A 24,725-nucleotide genomic window follows, 5' to 3' on the forward strand; every position below is an offset into this window, starting at 1 on the left:
GTTTGATTGGCTCCAAGCCACTTGGACAATTGGTGACACATTCTGTCTAAACACTGTTCTGCCTACTCTCAGCTCAGAGCTTCCTCTCCCATCTTTGCTTGACGTACTCAAATACAAAGGGATAGTATTTCCTTTCCTTTATATACAGTGGTATAGGTTTTTTGTTTTTTTTTTTCTCTAACTCATAAACTTGCCAGACTCAGTGCTCCCGAGAACGTTAAAGCAGAACGCACTTACTTACTTTTATTTTTTGCACTGTTTTCATTCTTTTTTATGATCCTGGCTTTCGATTGTGTGGCAAAAACACCAAAAAATTAGCCTAAAAGTAGGAAAATGTGCCCCAGACGCTGTATTAACTGTGAAATAAGTTTAAATGCCTCCAAACAGGGTCTGGTCTCTTATCTGTCAGCTTCCAAAGCTGCTCATCCTGAAGTTTTCCCTTTGTGTACAATACAGGGGACATGATGTGGGGTGAAGACCCCACCAGCCAGCCAGTGGCTTCACAGCAAATCACCAAAGGCTCAGCAGCAATTAAGTCTGTGGGTAGACAGGGAGCAAGAGGAAAAACCAGAACTCCAGTTCTGTCTCAGAAAACACTGGTGAAAACCATTTGCGTATGGATTTCATCACCATTTGGGTATGGATTTCATCTAGTAGGGCCAGAGCAACAGATTTTCAGGCAGAAGTTGGGAAATAATAAGGTCATGTCTAGTACTTGTGTTTTCAAAGCCCCTTTTTTGTCTAGGGGATTTGAAGAAGGGCTCACCATCACTGCATTGCCCCTTAACCTCTCCCCCAGCCTCCAGTGTTGCATGCCTCTCTCCATTCTCCTCACTGTAATCATAGTCATGAGTCACACTGTGTCACTGCCCTGCCTACAACCCTCCCGTACCTCCCTACTGGATGTATGAACCCTGAACCAGGGTTCACAAGGCCCTTCTCCTTATGGCCACTGCTACTCTCTGGCCCCTCATCTCTCCTCATCCTGATCAAACTTCTTGCAGTTCCTCAAGGGCTTCGTGCTCTTCCTCGTCTCCAGATCTTCACATGCGCTGTTCCTTCTGCCTTGAACATTCTTTTCTCGCATTCCCAATCCTATCCCCATTTCTAAACTACAACCTATAGAGAACTTCTTGGAAGGCTGTATGACACAGGCTTTTACTCCCTTCCCCCTGGGTTCAGCCCTATAACTCCAAAGCAGCCCAGACCCTCCTTATCACTCCTTTCGTTATATCATAACTAAGGCTAACATAAGATAACAGTTTATGCAATGTGACAAATTATGTTTTAATATGTATCACTATTACCTAGCATGGTGGAAGAGACCAGTATAGGTTAACAATTAAGATAGTTATCCCCCTGTGTTTAATTGCTGGTTCTAACACTTGTAAGTTATGTAAATTTGAGAAAGTCACTTAGCCTCTCCAAATCACAGTTTCCTTATCTGCCAAACAAGAATAATAATAGGACCTACATTTTGGGGCTCTGCTGAGAATTACACATTAATTGATGTAAAGTTCCTAGTACTATGCTTAAGTCCTCAAATGTTAGCTGTTATTATTAAGATACTCATTGACCAAACATAGTAAATGAATAAGAAGTTAAAATATCTGCCCCAGGTCTTAATGAACTTGCTGTTTAACACTGAATAAATCAATTTCCCTTTCTAGGTTTTAGTTTCTTCAGCAGGAACCTTAGAAGACTCAGCAAAATTATTTCTAAAGGGCCATATAGAGACAGGCAGGAAACTGTTCCAGCAGAACACATTGGCAGTTCTGTCATTTAATTATCTTCCCCAAAACCTGTCACCTAGGTGAGTGATTTGACAAATGAGAATAATAAAGCCCAGAGAGGTAAGGTGACTTGCCTCAAATCTTGTAGACAAATGGAAGAACCAAATCTAAAACTTGAGCTTAACAACCCAAGGCTAATACCTTTTATCACTGTTATTATATCAAACTTTATCTTGAACAGAAGGGATCTCACTTAATCTCTGTCACATCATGTTGTATGTAGGCAAAATAAGAATTTTCTTAAGATCACAGACTTTTAGAACTACAGTGAACTTTAAATGTATTCTAATTCTACAAATGTAGCCACTGAGGACTCAAAGGCAAAGTGTATTCAAGGTCACACAGCACCACTGTGGCCAGCAAAACCTTGATGGGCCCTTCGTGGCTCATGACCTTGGTTGGCCTAGAATATAAGATTTCTTATAGGATATCTCCTTCAATCAAGGATCAATTCCATATAACCAATTAAGCAGAAAAAATAATTTGAAGTGGAGCTTTATGTAAATGACATTTGCTGCTATTGACCAAGGTTTTAAAGAATCCCAATACATGAATAATGGGTAGGCCTCAATGATATTTTCATTAAACGTTAATCATTTTATTCAGTGACAAATGTTTGAGTGCTTACTATCTGCTAGACCCTGTCTTAGGTACTTGGGATACTAAAATGGATAAACAAAAAAGTCCCTTGCTTATAATAATGAATTCAAATGTATTTCATTATCTAGCCCTGAGGCTTGGACTACTCTGGCTAATTTTAAATGTGTTACCCAAAAGGTTCACCCAATGATTTAAAAAGCTTGGCATCTGTGATGGCTGGTCATGTATGAAGATGCTTAGTGGGTGATGGTTGGCTGATTTTTCCATGGTACCAGGGTACCGTCATCAGTGCAGTCCCATTTGGTTTGGACATTTGGTTTTGCTCTGATCCAGGCCCACAGATGGCATCCTGAGCCCTGTCCAGTTATAGGATGCTCTTCCCTAGAGAAGGTGGGTCTGCCTCTCACAAAGACATACTCAGCACATTCTATCCCATGTAATCTTAATCATGGCAATGCTCTCTTGCAGCTGAACACACTGTTTGTTCATGGTGTTTTTGTCAATATCCTCCTTGAAATCTGAGTTGAAATGACACATAGACACCACTTCTTGAAGCCTGTGTTCCAGAAATGGAGAAGGAACTGTCCAATGGCACACAGTAAGTAAGATGAACCAGGACTAGACATGGGGTCTCCTGGCTGACCCCCTGTGATACCTCTGCTATAAGTACAGTCCTTCGAGTGAACATGAGAAACAGACAGAGGAAGAAGGTGTCTTTATTTCATAGAGGGAGACAAGGAGGCCTGACAAGGGCAGTGGCTTGTTCAGGATCATGTGGCTGGGAAGAGATTGTTTAGGATCATGTGGCTGGGAAGAGACTGAGGTGAGTCCAGAACACAGGCTTCCTGACCCCAGTGATACACTCCCCTCATGAAAAAGACCCGGGGATTATATGCACACCCAAGAAATAGTGCCAGAGAGGTCTTAATCTTAAAATAGTGTGCCACGTGGCTGGTACGGACTGATGGTTTCTGGATTCACCCAACGCAGGTTTAAGTCCTGGCTGCACCACCTTCCAGTCTCGTAATCCCTTACCCCAGAGACTATACGGGAGGCCCTGGGGCAATGTGGAGAGACAGGGAAGCCTCCAGGTGAGCACAGCCTTCCAGCTGCCCCCACCAAGGCTCCAGGCATGTGAATGAAATCAACCTGAACCCTCCAGAATAACCCAGTTACCAGTTAAATACCAGAAGAACCACCTAGCTATGCCCTTCCCAAATGGCTGACCCACAAGATCATGAGATATAATTGTTGTCATTGAAGCCATTATGCTTAGGGCTACCAGAACACCCTTGTATCCTTAATCCTTAGCACAGTGTTTGACATATCGTAGACAATCATAAACATCTTCTGAATGACGAATGCATAAAGGCCATTGGGGAAGCCTCAAAGGGCAGGAATAATTAACTTGTACTGAATGCCTACCCTGTAGCAGGAGCTTAACACTTCTCAACAAATTTATGAAGGATGTTTGGCTGCTTTCTCCATTTTGCAAATGTTGAAACTCAAACACAAAAATGTGAAGTAACTTGCCTGAGGAGGTCACAGAGCTAGGAAGTGAAAAACCAGGATTAGACACCAGTCATACCTTTAACCACCATGCTGTGCTATTTCTAGATAGTAAACTTCTACAGAGAAGGAAGCATTTGGGGATCTCTAGCATTTGGGCAGGGAGCATGTATGATGCTATGATCATATAAGAAACAAAAAGAGGCAAATACACTTAGATACAACGATAATCAGCCTATCTTCAGTCAAGATAATTACACTCTTTCTTCCTCAATCCTCTTCACCTTGACCCTTAAGTCAGATCATGTAGCCATTTGGGGTAAGGGCTTTGTAGTTAGACCTGGATTCAAACAGTGATTCCGCCACATGTTTCTTATTCAATTTTGAATGTCATTTAGCCTCTATGAGTCTCAGTTTGCTAAATTAAAATGGGGATAATTATATTAGCTATCTAATTAAGCCCTGGTGGTTAAATAAGATATATGTAAAACAAGAGTGATCTGAGGGGCAGGTAGTAACTGTTTAATAAGTAGTAATTAAAAACTAGAAACCTAAAAATGAACAGCATGAGAATCCAAGGGGTCAAATCTCCACCCTCTACAGCTTCTTCTCTCTCCAGAAATTGCTTGAAAATCACTTCCCCTGGGTACACTCACCCAGATATTCTATTGCGTTAAGTCCAAAAATATGTCAAGAGAAGGAAGGCCTCATAGACCCACAGATGAGGGTTCCAACTCTCATTCCACCAATTCTTCAATCAATAACTTTGGGGGAGTTGTTCACCAAGCCTGATTTTTAAATATAGAAAATGAAAGTGTTTCCGGCTGGATTAGGTGAAACAATCGTAGTGCCTTTATCACCCCTCAGAGACCAGCATCAAGCTCATCTCTCCCGTGAAACTTCACCACCAAGCAGTGCTACCTGCTGTTCTGAACCCTTCTTCTCACCATACCATTCCCTCGCTGAAGAGATATTCATTGTGCACTCACTTTGAGCCGGTTGCTAGAAATACAGTAGTCCTTTGCCCTAAGGGGGTATTAGAGTTGAGAAAAGCCATCAGATGTTTGCTTACAAGAACTAGGCGGCCTATGCTCTCTTTTCATGTGTCTGCCTCCCCAGTCAGTTTCATAAACTCATGCAAATCTCTCTTAAGTCTTTCTACTTCTTTCCATTTCCAACACCACTTCTGTCGTCCTCACAACCACCCTCTCTTGTCTGGCTGATGACAAGAGCCTCCTAACAGGTCCCACTGCTTCCTCTTGGGTCAGCCATCAATCTATTCTTGGCCCTGCAGCCAGAGTGATATTTTTGCAAGGCAAATTAGACAGGATTATTCTGCCTGTTGAAAGCCCCCCACCTACCCAGGGACTCTTCTTTGCTTTTTGGAAATAGAACAAGACCTGTAACGTGGTGTGAAAGACCTCTATGGTGCGGCCCTCACTGTCCCCTCCAGACTCATTCCATATTTCTTTACCCCTCGCCATGGTTCTGTTCCTTATAAAGTCCACATCCCTACCCTCCATAGGGCTGCTCTGCCTAGAGTAGTAGTTTTCCCTCTCTAAGTCTTTGTCAGTGACTATGAAAGCCCTAGTGAGCTGACTTGATTTTTTTTTTTTTTTTTTTTGCAGTACGCGGGCCTCTCACTGTCGTGGCCTCTCCCGTTGCGGAGCACAGGCTCCGGACGCGCAGGGTCAGCGGCCATGGCTCACGGGCCCAGCCGCTCCACGGCATGTGGGATCTTCCCGGACCAGGGCACGAACCCGCGTCCCCTGCATCGGCAGGCGGACTCTCAACCACTGCGCCACCAGGAAGGCCCTGACTTGATAATTTTGCTGAAGGTTGGTTCTTGGAGAATATTGGTGTCCATTCAGTCAATGTTTTTTTGAAACTAAAACTTTAAGAACAAAAAAAGACCAGACCTGTCACCCTTCCCAGGCTTTTCATAATATAAAGGAGGAAACAAAATGGGAAATGAGAAGGCATATGCCAAAAGTTACAAAGTGACCGAGTGGTAAAAGAGTAAGCGTGCCAATGGAATTGATACTCTCCCCGTCTCCTGCAGGTTTAAAATAGACCCAGCACTTTCTCAGGTGTGCATGCTGCTCTTGGCTGTGGTATAAATATCACAGGAAGGTGTTGGAGTCTGAGCCTTGGGCTGCAGGGCCTTGATTTGCAGCTCCGACACTGCCTGACAATTCCCCGTCATTACTTTTTCATTGTTGATCCCACTGAAAATGGATCCCGCTCACAAAGAAAGAAAACAATAAATGACCAGTGAATATATATGGAGATGTTCAAGCTTATTACTAACCAGGGAAATGCCCATAAAAGCAACAGCCAGAGTGCATTCTTCACATATCAGATTGGCAAACAGTAAAAAGATGAATCATACCCAAGGTATAATCTTAAGGGTATAAAGAAATGGTGCTTTCATATACTGTTAATGGGAATGTAAATCAGGAAAACCTGTTGGCAAAAATCTATCATCTAAAGCGAGCAACCCTTTCATGGAGAAATCCTACTTGTAGACCTCTATCCTACTGAAGCGCTTCTGTAGAGTGCAGAGATGTTTATAAGGCTACACTGCAAATTGCATGTAATTGTGAAAAATCAGAAACAACCTACAAGTCCATCAGTAGGGAATTAATTAAATTAGGGTATCACCACTTTATGGAGAGGATGTAATCCGTTTTTACAAGACCTATAGTATCAAGTTTCAGAAAAGGGTTAAAAAATAAGCAGAATATATACCAAAAAGAGTGAGATGACATATATGAAAAGCGGATTTGGTACAGGAGCATAAAAGTGAGTGTTTCATGGTTTATTTTATGTATTGTGATGTGTAAAACGTTTTAAGAATAGAAATGCCTTGTGTAAGTAAAAACCTTAAAACTTGAAGGGGGAAAAATGAAGAGGATTAAAGGGGATCCAGATCATCTTCTTGATTTTGATTCAGTTAGACTTCCGCCTGCGTAGATAGTTGCAAGTGTTGGAAACCCAAGAGAAGTCTTGATAAGAAATCTAGTGCTTATAAAATACTGCCACATACAGGGGGAAACTGCTGATTTCAGCAGTTAGGCCACCAGGAGAAGAGCCAATTGGCAGATCAGAGCTAGCTTGTGGTGTGCAAGTTGGCAGAAGATGTCGGCACACAAGGTATATCGACATCTTGCTAGATCTTTCATACCTAAGGATGGCAGCATTGCAGTCCGTAAGTACTGTTCAGGGTAAACCAAGTTTTCCACCTTTCTGAGCAAGGGCTTTGCTTCTCCTGCACTCACTTGCCTGTTCTCTCAAATTCAGACTATGTAACTACAGACCACCTGCATTCATTTTCTATTGCTGCTGGAATGAATGACCACACCTTTGGTGGCTTAAAACAATAACAGAAATTTAGCAAGTGACAGTTCTGGAGGTCAGGAGTCTGAAACAGTTCTTACAGGGCTAAAATCAAGACGTTGGCAAAGCTATGTTCCTGCTAGAGGCCCTAAGGAGAATCTGTTCCTTGCCTTTTCCAGTTGCTGGAGGTTGCCCGCATCACTTGGTGTAAAGTTGCCTAACTCTGAACTCTACGTACATTGTCACACCTCCTTCTGTCACTTTGACCCTCCAGTCTCCCTCTTAAAAGGACCCTCGTGATTACATTGGGCCCACCTGAATAACCCAGGATAATTTTTCCATCTCAATAGCCTTAACGTAATCATATCCGCAAAGTCCATTCTGCAGTTTGCAGTCACCGGGAACCAGGAGAAGCCACCTTGATTTTCTCTCTCAGCAAATGTGAAATTGAGAACCTTTAACTAATGCTACTTTCCCTACACCACCCTATGGGAAAGGCCAGGAAAATTTGGGGGATGTCAGACTTGAAGATCTTTGTGCTATGTTCGCGAAAGAGCGTCAGAAAAATCCCTGGTGATGGCATGAATTATATTACGAGTGACGTTACCAGTTTTGATCCCTCTCCATTTCTAAGGTGCTGTGGATGTAGTTCTGCTGCATCAGCTCTTCAGGGAAGGGACTGCCGCTTTAGCCTCTAGCCCAAGGTCAGCACTCTTAGATGCTCATTACCTTGATTCTTGCCCCATTATTTTTTATGGGGCAAAGTTATCCATGGGATATTTTAGAAGGCATTAAGTCATCAGATGTACAGTAACACAAAACATTCCCCCATGAAACCTCCCTCCACACACAAAATCAATGATGCTGAGTGCCCTCTCCAGTTACCAGTGTAGTTTCAAATATCCCAGAAAATAGTGTGAAGAGGATCTAGGAATACCATGACATAAATATATAGTTAAAAAAAAAGAGCTTGGGGCTTCCCTGGTGGCACAGTGGTTGAGAGTCCGCCTGCCGATGCAGGGGACGCGGGTTGGTGCCCCGGTCCGGGAAGATCCCACATGCCGCGGAGCGGATAGGCCCGTGAGCCGTGGCCGCTGAGCCTGCGCGTCCGGAGCCTGTGCTCCGCAACGGGAGAGGCCACAAAAGGGAGAGCCCCACGTACCGCAAAAAAAAAAAGAGTTTGGCAAACTACAAGTCATGAACAAAATACAGTGCTGCAAATATTCACAGAGTGATGTTGCTATATGGTGTTTTTGCTGCATCTGACAGGAACTTGTGACTCTATGCCCTGAATACCCCACACAATAACCCCTTATAGGTATACTGTAATTTTTTTCAGTATGCAGAAGATATATATTATTCTATGTGATCTTATGCTGACCCTAAATACTGCCTGGGACCCTTACCTTCAACATACAGAGCAGAGCAATGAGGCTCAAGGTTTCACTCTCTCCAAGAGGTGAACTGCAACTTGAACTGGTGACTCCTTCACCTCTGTTTCCTCATCTAAGAAACAGAGATTTTAAAAAACAGGAATTTTTTTGAGAAGTAAATATTAATACTTGTGAAGTACTCAGAATACCTCTTGGCACATAATAAGGGCTCAATGACTGATATATGATCTAAATGCAAAATCAGAGTTCTTTTCCATATATCATCTTGTAACTGGAAGATTCTTATATAATAAAATCAGAATCAGGAATGAGGTAGAGGTTGTAAGGGGTTAATAACCACTTAAGGCCATCTTTCCCCCATCTTAACACCAGGGTCCCTCCACATACAGAATTCCCAATGGAAATTTGGCCTCCTTTCTTCCTTTTTTGTTCCGTTTGCCATGGCACATTTTGAGTCTCTGATTATTATTTGTAATCATTGAATCAGTACCTGTGCCCTCCATTCAACTCCATTCAACTCTAAGCTCCATCAGAGCAAAACCTTAGTCCCTTTTCCTCACCATTGTATGTCCTATAGCACCTACATGCTTCCTGGTAGATGCTCAGATATAGAGTGAATGGACCAGAAAGTGAATCTAATTGTGTTGTCATGTGCCCTGCTCTCAGATGCTACATTTTCATGCCCTGATGAAACTGTGGGATGGAAACAACCTCAAATGTTGGGAAAATACTTCAATTCATAGCTCTCTTTAATGTGTAATTTGAGTCACTGGGTTAACTGTCAATTCATACTTGAGGTCATAAGATGCTTCTGCAGTCATTCACCCTTTTCCTTGGAGTCTCACTACAGCTCCTGGAGGTTGCCATGGCAGGTTTTGTTCCCCCTTTTAGAGATGAAACAACAAAAGCCCCAAGAAAGAAAACGTCTTCCCAAGGTCATAAAGCTAGCCCATTTACAAACAAACCTAGACAATAGGTTATTTGCATCTTCTATAATGATAATACATTTATTTTGATGATTTCAATACTCCAGTGACTTAGGTGGCATTATCACCATCTCACAAATCAAGAAAATAGGACAGTTGGTTCAAAAATCGGGCATTTAGGGCTTCCCTGGTGGTGCAGTGGTTGAGAGTCCGCCTGCCGATGCAGGGGACACGGGTTCGTGCCCCGGTCCGGGAAGATCCCACATGCCGCGGAGCGGCTGGGCCCGTGAGCCATGGCCGTTGAGCCTGCGCGTCCGGAGCCTGTGCCCCACAACGGGAGAGGCCACAACAGTGAGAGGCCCACATAACGCAAAAAAAAAAAAAAAAAAAAAAAAAAAAATCGGGCATTTAAACCACCATACTGTATTGCCTTCCTTTTCAATGCGATTTTATTTCTGCGACAGGATGCTGACTCCCCTGTGTCTTTCCTTGATGGTTAATGAGTTTATTGACTTATTCCCCATTGTATAAAGTCCTACTTGTTTTCACTTTTCCTATTTTTACTATCTTGTAACCTTGGGGAATACGATTTAGCAAAGCTGGGACACCCTACCTTCCCCAAAGAAGAAGACACCTTCTTTTGTTTTGGAAAAAACAAAAGAGAGAGAGAGAGAGAGAGAAGATGCCTTTCAATTATTATCACCTTAACTGGTGGAAGCCATGCTCTTTGAAAGAGTCCATAACGAGTTTTCACAGGACAGAGGAAATGATCCAAAGCATAACATGTTTCGACAGTGGAACCTGCTTACGAATATTTTGTCCCTAGCAGTTGTTAGTACATAGCATTTAATAATCTATATATGTTCAGTGGAAGGCTCTTGCTCCTGGGAGAGTGTGACACTATTTCCATTCTCATATCTGCTTATGGCTTGAGGCTGAGCGGCATGGCACCATATCATACCACCATCAAAGAAGGTTAGAACTAGAAAGGAACTTGGAGTAGACCCAGAAGATAACTTCACGGCATTGCTGTATTCCTCACACTCAACCCAATATCCATTACACAGAAGGTACTCAGTAAATATTTAAACTTTGTTGAATAAATGAATGGGGCCCATATTGGAGAGAAAGAGTTAGAGGCTTGGTCAGGGAAAGTAGCTTGCCTAAAAGTCACTCAGAAAGTCAGAGGTAAAAATCAAGTTTGATGAGTGTTATTTTTATGACAGTTTTTTTAGTTCATTTACTTTGTCATACTTTCAGGGGTTGTATACTTGGTTACATACCGGTGGGAGTACACAAAGGATTAAGGTGTGGTTCCTGATCTCTACATCCATTGAGGGAAATGAGACAGCATGGCAAGTGTCAGGACAGAAAGTAACCAGTGATCATCCTCAAGAATCCTCACACATGCATATTTCATGTATAAGAAATCTGCTGAAACCCCTTATGACATTGAAAAAGTATCAACACCTGTACGCTTACCAACAGGAAGACTGAAAGATTATAATACATCCATGTCAGGGAATATTATATAACCACTAAAATGTATGACATGATCTATGGGAGCTGACACAGAAAGATCACTATCAACAGTATGGAGTTGGGAAAAACAAGTCAATCATAGAGCAACACATAAAATATACCCCATTTATGTACATCTGCTAATACATCAGAGGTTGTAAACCTATGGGCCACATCTCACTTACAAGTGTCTTCTCTGGCCTCTGCAGCATTTCAAAACACTTAGCATTCACTGCCAACATCTTAAAGTCAGGAGTTCCCATCCAAAAAGTCTGGATTTGGGGCTAGTCTTAAATTGAAGCATCTGACAATGCTGGAGGCCTGCAATGCCACACATGAGCAATAGCTGGTACAGAATTACGGCTGTCCCCCAAAGGCGGGACATGCGCTCTCCAATACAGCCTCCTTAACTCACAGTCATCCCTCAGTGTCACTCAGTATTAGCTTCAGGACCAAACCCGCCCCCATACCAAAATCCATGGGATGCTTAAGTCCCTTATATAAAATGGTGTAGTATTTGCATAAACCTACGCACATTCTCCCATACACTTTGAATCATCTCTAGATTACTTATAATACTTAACACACTGTAAATGCTATGTAAATAATTATAAATATAATATAATATAAATGCTATGGATATAGTTGCCTATGAGAGGCAAATTCAAGTTTTGTTTTTTGGAACTTTCTGGAATTTTTTTTTATCTGTAGTTGGTTGAATCTGTGGATGCAGAACCCACAGATACAGGGGCCGAATATATTTTTATTAATGCCTGGCCCTTCCAGGCATTTTGGTCACACACCTCCATCCCTTGCTAATGAAGAGGCACATAGAAAACCTGGAAATATGGAAGGGAAGGTGAGTTGGGAGGGTTGTAAGGGGGGGGATTGGGGTGCTGGTGAGCAGGCTTTCATGGATCGTTCCAAAAATGTACATACTGCTTACCTCTAGTGGAGGGCAGTATTGCTTTTATAAAGTAAGAAGACAAATTTGTAAATACTGGGGAGGAAATATAGAACCTTCAGATGATATTTAGTCCACACCTGGATGGCTGTGTCTTGAGCGTTTGGGCATGGAGGTGGGGCATTCTAGGTGGAGGAGATGCTGTTAGCCAAGACTCTCACTCTTGTTATTTTCTTTTCACCCTGAGACCTCGCTTTACAACCCAGCCCCCAGGCTCACAGGCCCTTGGGAACACCCATCAGATGCTTTACTCGGAGAACGTGCAGAAAATATGGCTACGTCTGCCAGCCCCACCTGGAGCCTTCTTCCTTCCCAAGGCAAATGTCCATAGGCTCCTCTCCTCTTAGGCTGCCAGGGGCCTCTTACCTGTCAAAGGAGACTGTTAGTCTTAGTTTTAGGAACTTAGAGATTATATGGAACGGATGAAAACCTCTGGAAAGCAGCCTAGGTCAGGAGTCACGGGGAGAGAAAGAGAGAAATGGAATTGTGACTTGCCTTATGGTTTTGACCTTGACTGAGGTTGCTACAGGCCTCAGTCTCCCCATCCGTAAAATGAGAGAGATGAGCTATGTGCTACTCAACAGCTTTAAAGCTCTAAAATTGGGCTTTGGCTTCCGGATTGACGTATCTGAGAAATGAGAAATGCAGTTCAAATGGCTTAATGTTGCCTGCCTTTCATGAATTTTGTAAGAGTTCTTATTCAAGGAAATGGACAGAGCTCTCAGAACCTTCTTTTCAAAGATGGTCCAAAGCTGTTATCACAGAGATTATTCTAACTGAGAAGCACTTTCCTGGCCTGTTTGAATCTTGCAGCCTAGTAGAACAATAGGACCTTGCATCTGTAGAGCAATTTGTACATTCCTAAAGTGCTGTCCATCTCTGTCCTGAATTTTATACTTATATCAATACTATATAATGTAGGCAAGGTAGGATTTTTTAAAATCACATTTGAACAACAGAGAAACTTGGACTTGAGTTGCTCTCAGAGAAGCAGCAATAATGTACTCAAAGGGTACTTTAGGGCTGGGCCTGTCTTTCAGTTTAACTCTGAGTAGGCTGGCTGTGTGACTTTGGCCAAGTTCCTTAAGCTCCCCATGCCTCAATATCCTTATCTGGTCACTGGGGAGAAATACCCACCCCGGGGATTAAATGAGATCACGTATATGCTAGAACATAAAACCCAGAATTGCCTGCCAGCATTTACCTCGTATGACATGGAGACAAGCGATCAGTTTTAGAAAGGCACCGAGGACTAAGAGAGAATGCAGAGCTGAGGACGAGGGAGAAGACGTGTCCCAGATGGCTGGGATGGTGCCACTCACTGAGAGAGAGAACACGGGAAGAGGTGTGGGATGGATGTGACGCAGAAGGGGAGGATTCTGAGTTTGGCTTTGGACAGGTTGATTTTAAGTGCTTTTAAGACAGTCACAAGGAGATGTCTAAAGGGAAGAATTCTGGCTTTGTGTTTTGGATTTGCTTGTCTGTTTTTAACACTTTATCTAATAAGTGTAAAAATGTTATCTCAAAAAAAAAAAAAAATGTTATCTCGAAACTTCCCTGGTGGTCCAGTGATTAAGAATCCGCCTTCCAATGCAGGGGACACGGGTTCGATCCCTGGTCGGGGAATTAAATCTCACACGCCACGGGACAATTAGGCTCGAGCACTGCAACTACTGAGCCCGCGGGCTCTAGAGCCTGAGTGCCACAACTAGAGAGCCCGTGCGCTGCAGCTACTGAGCCCACACACTCTGGAGCCCGTGCACTACAACAAGAGAGAAGCCCACATGCCAAAACGAAGAGCCCACGAGACACAACGGAAGATCCCACATGCCGCAACGAAGATCCTGCATGCCACAACTAAGATCTGATGCAGCCAAATAATAAATTTTTTTAAATGTTACCTGAAACTATAATTGAAATTATAGTAGTGTCTTGGGAGGTTGCCCCGAGTGACTCTTACAGATGGAGAGTCACCTAAGACACCATTTTTAGGTCTGATATTTCCCAAAGTAGTCAAAGAACTCTACTTGTCAAGATGTTAACACCGAAAAAAAAAAAAATTTCAATCCATAATAAAATAATTTTAAAAAACAGAACACATCTGCCTTTCATCACCTCTTCCCACACAAGATTGACAGGTACTTATTAAAAGCTTTCAGAAGTAAGGTCCTAAGGCACTTGTTTAATCTTTTTATTTTTGGCTGTGTTGGGTCTTTGCTGCTGCGCGCAGGCTTTCTCTAGTTGCGGCGAGCGGGGGCTACTCTTCCTTGCGGTGCGCGGGCTTCTCATTGCAGGGTCTTGTTTTGTTGCGGAGCACAGGCTCTAGGCGTGTGGGCTTCAGTAATTGTGGCTCACGGGATCTAGAGCACAAGCTCAGTAGTTGTGGCGCATGGACTTAGTTGATCCGCGGCATGTGGGATCTTCCCGGACCAGGGCTCAAACCTGTGTCCCCTGCATTGGCAGGCGGATTCTTAACCACTGCGCCACCAGGGAAGTTCCACTTGTTTAATCTTAAACTCAAACTCTATCTACCTTATTGGACCAAAGAACCTCCTTCATTTCTCCCATGTGATTCTAATTGACAGCCTGAAGATCTATTGTGGAATAGATGTGAAAGTGTTTCTATTGTCCCAGGAGGAAGTGGAGACCTCAGGAAGGTGCGTGCTCTGCCAAAGGTTCCTCAGCTAGTAGCTTATGACGTCGGGACCCTGTTGCCCCACTAGTAGCACTGTTTTCTACCTACCTCCCTGTACAGCCTGCATCCTCCTGCAGAAAGAAGCGGATGGACAGTAGCCAAATTCCACATTCACTCTTCACCAGCCACTGCAAAGCACCTTTTGAAATTGCCTTCACCCCATTCCCTGCTTAAGTCATCCAGAAAACAACCCAATTCATGTTTTAATAATAAGTTTACACTCCTGTCACACCTGTTCTCTGAGGTTATCAAAGCACGCCACCAACCTTAATGAATTCTTACGACACTCCTGCAAAAGAGATTAAGGCGCAAAAAAAAAAAAAAAAAAAAAGAGAGATTAAGGCAACATCTTGCCAGTGTGGCTCTCTAGGGCCATGGTAATGAGTACTATATGTTGATCACCTCATGCTGTGCACACCTTCAAGTCAGTTCTTGTGCAAAAGAGGATTTTGCGTGGCTCTGCAATTACTCTACAAACCCACACATGCAAAAGGCGCCATCCATCCCAACCAAAGGGCTTTTATTTCTACAAAGCCCTTTTTTTTTTTTTACCATTTAAAAAACTCCTACACGTCTATTACTAATGTTTCCGTGCCACAATCCCAAAGGTATGCAGAGGAAGCCGATCACCCCTAGTTTACAAAAGAGGGCATTTGTGTCTAGCAAAAATCAAGTGGTCTTCCCAAAACCCCAGCAGGAGTCGGGATTCGGATTCAGATGCAATCATTCCATTAACAAGTATCTAGTGCGTGCCTACTACCACCAAACTCTAGGCTGGGTACCATACGGGAAGTACAGCAGTCGACTAATAAATAAGGTCTCTGCCGCCATGGATTTAGAGCTCAGTGAAGGGGACAGAATATAGAAAATAAAACAAATGAGGACACTTGCTGAAAACTACCCTGAAGGAAGTCAACAGGAGACATTTTCCCCCCAGAGGTTCACATGTCTTGCTCCCTGACTTCATTCAGATGTCTGCTCAAATTGCTAACGGGCGAGGAGGAACATGCTATCGAAAGGGCACTGCCAAGAACTAAAGGAGATTTCCTTGGTAGGAGCAAGGGATACCCGAAATGAGAGGACAGGGCCTAAGGCAATAATAGATAAATTATAAGGCCTTGACATTTTTCCTAGATTATTCTTTCCAGATCCCAATTCATGTCACAGGACAGCAAATGATTTGAGACAGAGGAGAGAAAAAGAAAAAAAGAGACAGAGAGAGAGAGAGAAACCGACTAAAATCCCTGCCTGTAGCTAATTCTTTCTCCAAGAAGACGTATTTTCACATGTCAGTATGGAGAGCCCAAGCATCACGTGGAAACACAGCATTTCTAGGAGGCTCTAAAGAAAAATCAATTGCATCATCCTCCCAACCTGTAACCTTTCTGGTTTCAGTACTTGGAAATTCACTGGGCTCCATCCCCGGTCCCAACACCATTCTCATTAGTCGCGTCACCATAGCAACTTTTAGGGTCTGTATCCTCAGCCACATGGCAAACTAATTGAACTGTACAACTTATTTTGCAGCTGGGGAATGTAAAAGTGAATCTTACATTTAATCATACTCACAGCATTGACATTCAAATCAAAAGGCTTTGTCAGGGCTCCTGGAAAATGGAGTGTCATTTTGCCAGCACAATGTTTCACTCAGAGGCACATCCTTCCCACTTTGAAGTGCTAAGCGAATGGCGGAAAAAAAAAAAAAAAAAAAGCTTTTGGGCTTAGGGGTGGGAGGGGGGGAGGGGGGAAGGAAGGAACAAAATCTGGATGAATAACAGGAAAATGAATAAATGTTTCCAAATCCAATTCGAGTTCAATGCAAATGCTTTTGAAAATCCTTGGCTTGTGATTTTTCTTTCTTTTTTTTTTTTCTGTTTTTTAAAGAGGCAGCAACACTGACGGAAAGAGCTTTGGAATCACAGACCTACTCTGTACTCCTTAGTTCTGAGATCTTCAGGCAAGTCACTTAACTCCTGGTAATTTGAGCGTCCTAGCGTATAAAGTGGGACTAAATAATACCACCCGACAGGCCTGTTCTGAGGGTAAACAGAATATATATAAGCATATATAAAGCACACAGCATTGTGTCTGACACACAGTAGATACTCAATTGTCATTTTCCTTCCAAAGCTTGCACCTTAATCTATGGCTAGTCCTGGGCCAACACGTAACACAGCAGGCAGTGTGCTGGGTACCTTATGTACCTTGTCTCACTGATCACCAAACTGACCCTAGGGCACAGATATCGTTACGCCCTTTTGACAAACTGAGAGTCTGAGGCTTAGCGAGGTTAACAATGATTAAAAAGTATTCAAAACTTGGAAATGAGGAAGAAAGACAACCTCATGTCCTTTGTGTATTAGAGCATTGTCTAACGGGCCTAGCCGAGGTCTTTCTGATTCTTAAGGGGAATGTACTTTGTATGACTTACCATTAATTTGGCCCAGACTCTTTCATGTTAGATGCTAATTTGTAGAAGGTGAACAAGTTACTGATGACTTTTGGCTGGCAGGAAGCAAATGATTTTTGTCCAATAGGAAAGAAAACCCTGAAAGTTATGGTTTATTGCCCTGGAGGTCATGAGCTACCTTTGTATGCAACTTAGCCATCTTATTTCGGTGTTTTTGTTTTTTAGCGACTAGATGCCAGTTGTCAGATCCTTCTCTGACTGAGCTGTATCTTTCTGCTGATCCTTCCTTTAATAAGATATTAAATCTCTAATGTGTGCTCATTGTATATTTGTACACAGGTCATATTTTTTTTTTCTTTCTGAAAATGACACTCGGACAGTAATTTACACAAGACCCGTCAAGGTGGGAAGGAGTACAGCCTGGTTGGTCTGACTCCAGTGTCTACAGACCTAGTTCTCCCTGGCTCACAGAAACAAGGACTAGGATTTCAAGAGTATACCCTGCCCTCAAGGAGCACCAAAAAAGACAGTCAGCTGTACATGATTTCACACAGTCGTGGTACGTGCTGGAGCTGTGGTAGTAAAGTGTTAAGGAAGTTCAAAGGAGAGATACTTCTGTTTCTCACTTGCAGGAGTGAGAACGATAGCAGAAGACCTCACAAGAGAAGCACTGTAGTGAGCGTTGAAGAGTGAGCAAATTTCCTCCTGATTTCCATCACAGGCGGCAGAATGATCCCCAAGAATGATCCCCACCTACTGTTATTGTAATAACAATAATAACAATAGTGGCGGTAACTGTGTGGCTAATAGTTTATCATCGTCACCTAACCACGGCTCACAAAAGCCTTATGAGGTAGGTACTACATTATCTCCATTTTCAGCCGATGCCACAGAGGCACAAAGGCGTGCCTGGCTTGCCCAAGAACGCTGGACTGGTGAGCACAGAGCTGTATTCTGAGCCACTAGTTTTTCCTGCTCCTCTACTGCCTCTATTTTCATGTGCTCACCCGGTCCCTAGCTCTCTTCCTGTGGGCACGTACAGTTTCTGGCTTAGCCCCTAGCTTCAGGCAGCCTGGGCATTTTTATTCCTGCTTGACCTACGAGGAGCCCTTGGAAGCTTGAAACGTGTAAATGACTTGTCAGCTGGGAAGGGCTGGAAGGGGGAGCCTCTGAGATAAAAGCCCCGCCTTTTCAGACACTCCACTCTTCTTCTGGCTGGGCTGTTGCCAACTTGCCTTCCAGTCCTTGTTAGTGATCCATCTGCAGCTGGTCCTGGTACTAAATGGACAGAAGGATAAACGACCTTCTTCATGCCATCCCTCATGGGGAGAGATGAGGCACCGTGGGGCTATGTGTCACCAGTGCAAAATGACGGAGGGTAACTGGAAGAGGAGGTTGAGAGCAACTGTAGGGCTTATCCTCACTTGAGACAGCTAGTCATTTCATCTTTCAGGCCTTAGGAAGATGATTTCTCTCCTGCTTTATCCATGCGCTGCCCTCACTCCATCACTCCCTGAAGCCTTCCTTATATCTGAACTGTTCCATCTTTGCAGAAGATGAAAAGAGGACTGAGTCATCCATCTTGCAACAGAATGGGGTAAGGCATGAGCACTGCGGTAGGAATAGAGACTTGAGGTCTAGTCCTAGCTCTGCCCCCAGTTTACCGCGTGACCTTGGTTGGGTCCCTGGCCTCTGTGCCTCCATTTCTCATCTGTACGCTGAGCAGACTGGACAAGCACGCTTTGATTTGAGGAAGTGTATTCGGGCAATCAGTGACGGAAGAAAGCGTTACCAGTGAGGGAACTCAGTGAGGAGGAACCCACCCACCCCTCACACACACACAGCCTGGGAAGAGGCAACCACATGGCATGGGAGGGGCCGTCAAACCTCTCCTTCTAACTCGGGACAGAGGTGGAGGCCTGGTATAAGCATAAAGAACATACAGAAAACAGATGGATGGGAAGACCCACGTGAGAAGCTCCTGAGCAAATGGTGCCCGTGCTGCTGTCTTATCTCCAGGTGTCACCAGTGAAAGGCATGGGGAATGAGCAGTTGCTTCGTGCTATACCCATTCTTGCCTAATTTCCCACATTCCACCCTCAGAGAGGAGGGCTGGGGGAAAAGGGCCTGATTCAAGTTTGAATGCCTCTCCAAGCCATCCCTAATGCTCCCTGGCCTCACAGTCCCCTCCATCTTTTCCATCCTGACACAGGGCTGCTCAGGAATGCGAAGATAGGCATCTGGTCCAGGGCTTGCCAGTAAGAACCTGGATGGTTGAGCAAAGCCTGCTCTTCTCTGGGCCTCAGTGTGCTTCTCTGTAAATTGAGAGGTGAAATAAACAACGGCTCGCAGCTATGGAACACGGACGTGCCAGACAGCACGGTGTTTCTTGTGATACTTAGAAGTCCCTGAGAGATGCTTTTATCCACTGGACAGATGAAGCAGTTGACACCCAAGTTAAGTGATTTGCACATGGTCAAACATTTAGGAAGTGGTAGTCTAACTGCCGAACCTGAACCTTCTCCCAACGTAGAGACACTGGCATAGGTGCTACCTACCTTCCTGCATTCACCCCCACTACCCACCCATGGCAGACACCAGACACCACCTATGCATCTCAACACCCTTATGCAACCTGACTTCAGGAAGACTGTAGTGTACTGACCTCTCACTTTAAATCCGCTACAGTCTGTTCTTGAAAAGTAATTCAGATCATGCCATTCCACAGATCAAGCCCTCTACCGGCTTCCCAGTTCACTCATATATAGTTCTTACCATGATCTTCAAAGCCCTCCAAGGTCTGGCCTCTGACCGTCCTTCCAACTTCATTTTCTACCTCTATTCCCTCTGTTCGTTCTATCCCAGGCACTCTGCCCTTTTTACTTTGCCAGAACACTAATCCCAACTTGCCCCAGCCTCAGGGCCTTTGTACTTGTTGTTTCCTCTGCCTGGAAAGCTTACCTCCCAGGTATGACCTCACGCCTGGTTTCATTCAGATACTGTTCAAATGATCTTTCCTTAAAGAGGCTATTGTTGATCACGTAACTAAAATGACAACTTTCTTCCTTATTATTGGTCTATTTTTACTCGATTTTTCATTATTAACATTTATCACTCACTGGTTTAAGCCAAAGTATGTAATTGTGTATCTGTTTGTCTCCCTTCCCTATAATATAGGTTCCATGAGGTCAAGGACTTTTTTGTTCAGTACTGTATCCCCAGTCCCTCCAACAGGGCTCTTCACCTAAGTGGAATCCAAACATGTGTTGAATCAATGACTATTAGTCACTACACCTTCTCCTTGTCAAACATAGTAATTTAGACCGGGCTTTCATTGCTATAGTTTGATTTACTCAACAATAATGTTGATGGTAACAGGGAATTGAACTCAAGCAGCCATTCTGGGGAGGAAACCGTATCTGGATGCCATGCTCTGGGCAAATGGTAGCAGTGTTCCAGGTCCTGAGTCTGTGTCACTAGTTGAAGAGACAGTATTAAGCTCTAACCTGATGCCCTCAGGTTGACTCATATGACCCTTCCGGGTAATGCTTCATTTCCCCAGACCTGCTATTACCCAGGGTCATGGCATAGTTCGTACACATCATCAGTATTCAACCATCACATCGCTGGAGGAATGAGAACTTGATTAAATTGCCTGTTTTAGTTTATAAAGCATAAACCTTTCAAACCTTTTTGCTCGTTAACAATTCTGTCTAAGAGCTCAGATGCAACACCCTGTGCAATGAGTATAATGCATCTTTCTCACCTGACCCTGGGCATGTCCAAGTGGGCCCCAGGTCCGTACATGTAAGACTAGGAACGTCTGACCTATGGGATCCTCCAAAGTTGGTCCATTGTGAATGACTAATGAGGCTAAGACCATTTCCCAGAAACAGATGTGAAACTGGGGAACGTGAGAGAGGGTGGGCTGCCCTCCAGTCCTTTTGTAAAAAGTGTTAAGACTAAACTAAATTCAAGGTGTTATCTTTATTTCTTTGCTTTTCTGCCTCTTGGCCAAATAACATGGAAATGGATTCTAATTAAGAGTATCAGCTCATCCAAGATCCAAATAAAATCATGAAATAAATTGAAAAAAAAAAAAAAGAGTACCAGCTCATTTCCTGTACAGCACAAATGATGACTAGATGAATTCATGAGAATCAGGTCTATCAGTACCAAACCAGCTGTCAGAATTCTGTTCTCTTCTCACAGCACTTAATAACATGACTGTGGAGGGTGTGTGTCACACTCTGTGTGCATATCTATCTCTGGAATGAAACTCCTGAGCATGGGGAATTTATCTTGCTCATGTCACCACTGTCCTTAACACTAGGCTTGGCACAAAGTGAGTACTGAAACCGAGCGGGACCCTGTGGGCTTCCTGGGCACAAGAGCCTTTCTGTTCGGCCTCCATGACCTTCCCAGCGTTCCAAAGGGCAGGTTCAAACAGTTGCTAATCAGGGAAGGGAGGGGATGTGGAGACAAGGGAGGAGCCGTCAGGAAACAACAGTGCAGCCTTGGGGCAGGGTCCTGGTTCCCCCTCGAGGGATACACAGTACAATATTTTTGAGCTCTTCTGCAGAAAGAAAATCCCCAATAAATGGACGATTTTAACTACCTGTTGAAGCACTCTTCATTCCAGAAAGAAGGTCGCAGTTTGATAACCACAAAAGCTCATCAGGAGGCCACCTGCAGCCAGTTTAATCAAAGGAATGAAGGCCCTGCACACACTCTGATCCTTATCAGGAACAACTGCTCTTGAACCACTGCCATGAAACTCCTCACCAGATCTCCCTGGGTTGGGACACACAGTTCTGAGGGCATGAACTCGCTGTGGCCCCCTTTGCCTGGCAAAACAATAAAGTTATTCTTTTCTACTTCACCCAAAACTCTGTCTTCAAGATTCCATTCGGCACCAGGGCACAGAAGCCAAATTTTCAGCATCGGTACTGGGTCAATATTTATTTCATGAGTGAATAAATGTATAAAGGAGTTGAGTAATTAAACTTAACTGTCCTCCTCCTTCTACTCAGATGAATGCTGTGCTTTCCTAATGTAATATTTCCCCACCTCCATATTGGCACTAGACATTCGAAACCTCACTGGACGTCATCAGGTTGGCGACGTAGGTAGTTCCTGACTCTACTCCGCGTCACAAGAAGACCAGCTAACAACTATTCGTGGACAAGACACCACTGAGAAAATCCGAGAACGTGGGGGTGCAGCTAAAGCACCCCCTGCATCACAGAGACCAAGACAGACCACAGCAGAAAGGTAAGGCGAGTGGCTACATGCTGACCACGGGGCCCATCCCCCAGGCCAGCACAGCACCACACTGAGAGGTCTCCCTTGTGGTTCCTCCAGTGGAAAAAGAGATACCAGCGTGGACATCCAGCTTCCCCAGCGTTGTGGGTTGCTTCTTGGGAGCCTTCCACTGGTCTCGACCCACAGACATTGTCGGGGAGTCTGGGAGGCTTGACTACTGGCAATCTGATTGTAACAAAGAAGGCGGGAGGGACTTGAAACAACCAGCGCTTGGATCTTGGCAGATCAAGTTCCTACCTGCATCACCCACATAGTTGTCCCAACTGGCAGCTTTGCTCATCTGTGGAGCGAAGACAGGGGTGCAGTCTGACCGGGGAACTCGGCAAGGAGCAGCTCTGCCTGATTCGGATCCTCAGACAAGAAGATTTGCTGGCCCTGGAGCTTGGTCTGCCCCTGCCCAGGCAGGGGAGCTGAGTCATAGCCCAGCCTCTTGCTGAGTGCAGCTGACCAAGAACACCTGGGAGGCTGAAAAAGAGATTGGAAGTTATCAGAAGCAGGGATTTGGGGGAAGGAAACGTGGATGAAGGTGGTCAAAAGGTACCAATTTCCAGTTACAAGATAAATAAGTAGCAGGGATGTAAGGCACATGAGGACTAGAGTTAACATCGCTGTATCAGAAAATTGAAAGTTGTTAGGAGACTGAATCCCGAGAGTTCTCATCCCAAGGAAAAAAAACATTTTTTTCTTTGTGTTTTTCCTTGTATTTACTATATGAGATGATGTATGTTAACTAAACTTGTGGTAATCATTTCACGATATAGGTAAGTCCAATCACGACGCTTACACCTTGAACTTATACAGAGCTATGTGTCAATTATATCTCAGTAGATCTGGAATGAATAAGTGAATGAATAAATAAACAAAAACAAAAGCTTACTATGAGGGAAAGCAGGAAGGGTTATAGTATCCCCTTTTCATAGAACAATGGAGGCTCACAATGGCTTGATGACTTTCCCAAGCCAAAGCGTATCAGAGTAGAACCTGGCATGAAGCCCACTGGCTACCCAGTGCAGCCTGTGCCTTCTGGGTCTTGAGCCCAACCCCATGGATGGGCTGTGAGTCTTGGCTGGCCCAACAGGCAGCACTGCTGTGCACACCCAGCTGGGAGCATTCACGACCACACAGGACTGGTCCAGCCCAACTCCAGTTACGCAGCAGACCCTTCCTGCACATGGCCCCTTGCCTCTCTTTTTTCTCCCTTTCTCTTCTTAGGCCCCCAGGGTTTTTCAGAGTCTGGGAGCCTTCTGACACAAAGAAAAGGGATTTTATAAAATTGTACACACTGACAGTATCCAATCTCTATTTGTTGAGCCCTAATGGTGCACTGTGGTGTACAGCATGGGGCTCAGGCTCTGAAGTCAAGCTGCCTGGGTTCAAATGTCAACTCTGCCATGTATCTGGGTACTGAGTGTCCTCACTTTTAAAATAGAATGCTGATCGTCCCTGCCTCTAGGGCAGTAGCGAGGGTTAGATAAGGCAATACGTGCAAAGACATATAGAATATGGCTGGCATGTACCCACACCTCTCACGTCATCCTCACAATGATCCCAGGAGAAAGATTATACTTATCTCAGTTTACAGATGAAGAAACTGAGGTTCAGAAACCCTAAGCAGGGCCTCCCTGGTGGCGCAGTGGTTAAGAGTCCGCCTGCCAATGCAGGGGACACGGGTTCAAGCCCTGGTCCGGGAAGATCCCACATGCTGTGGAGCGACTAAGTCCATGCGCCACAACTACTGAGCCTGCACTCTAGAGCCCGCGAGCCACAATGACTGAGCCAACGTGCCACAACAACTGAAGCCCACGCACCTAGAGCCCGTGCTCTGCAACGAGAAGCCACCGCAATGAGAAGCCCACGCACCGCAACGAAGAGTAGCCCCCGCTCATTGCAACTAGAGAAAGCCAGTGCACAGCAACGAAGACCCAAAGCAGCCAAAAATAAAATAAATAAAATTAAAAAAAAAAAGAAACTCTAAGCAGCTATTTCAACAAGGCTTGCTCTACTGAACACAGGCTCACCTCCATATGCTGTTTCTCAAAGGGCACTGGCATCTTGAGGAGGATGCTAGAGGAGACCACGCAGAAACCAAATCATTGAAATTCTCAAGGCGAGTTCACAGGTCAATGTCACCCCAGTAGGGCAGACATTTTCAGGAGCTGGGAAAGCGTGTCCTTCCCAGCCTCTGGGAAGCACCGGGCAGCCCTCTGACTCCTCCCCCCACGCTCACCTAGGGTGCACGAGCATTTGTT

The 24,725-nt window shown here is 44.3% G+C and overlaps 1 long non-coding RNA gene across 1 annotated transcript in view; it reads right to left on the reverse strand.

The window, feature by feature from the left end:
* LOC307184724 overlaps positions 1–22,916 on the reverse strand; it is a 565,756-nt gene extending 542,840 nt beyond the window's left edge. The window contains exon 1 of the long non-coding RNA XR_013827813.1: positions 22,714–22,916. This is a non-coding gene — a long non-coding RNA (uncharacterized lncRNA). The remainder of the gene's footprint in view (positions 1–22,713) is intronic.
* Positions 22,917–24,725: the final 1,809 nt, after the last annotated feature.

The sequence above is a fragment of the Stenella coeruleoalba genome (genome assembly GCF_951394435.1).
Source record: "Stenella coeruleoalba genome assembly, chromosome: 3".
Lineage (NCBI taxonomy): Eukaryota > Metazoa > Chordata > Mammalia > Artiodactyla > Delphinidae > Stenella > Stenella coeruleoalba.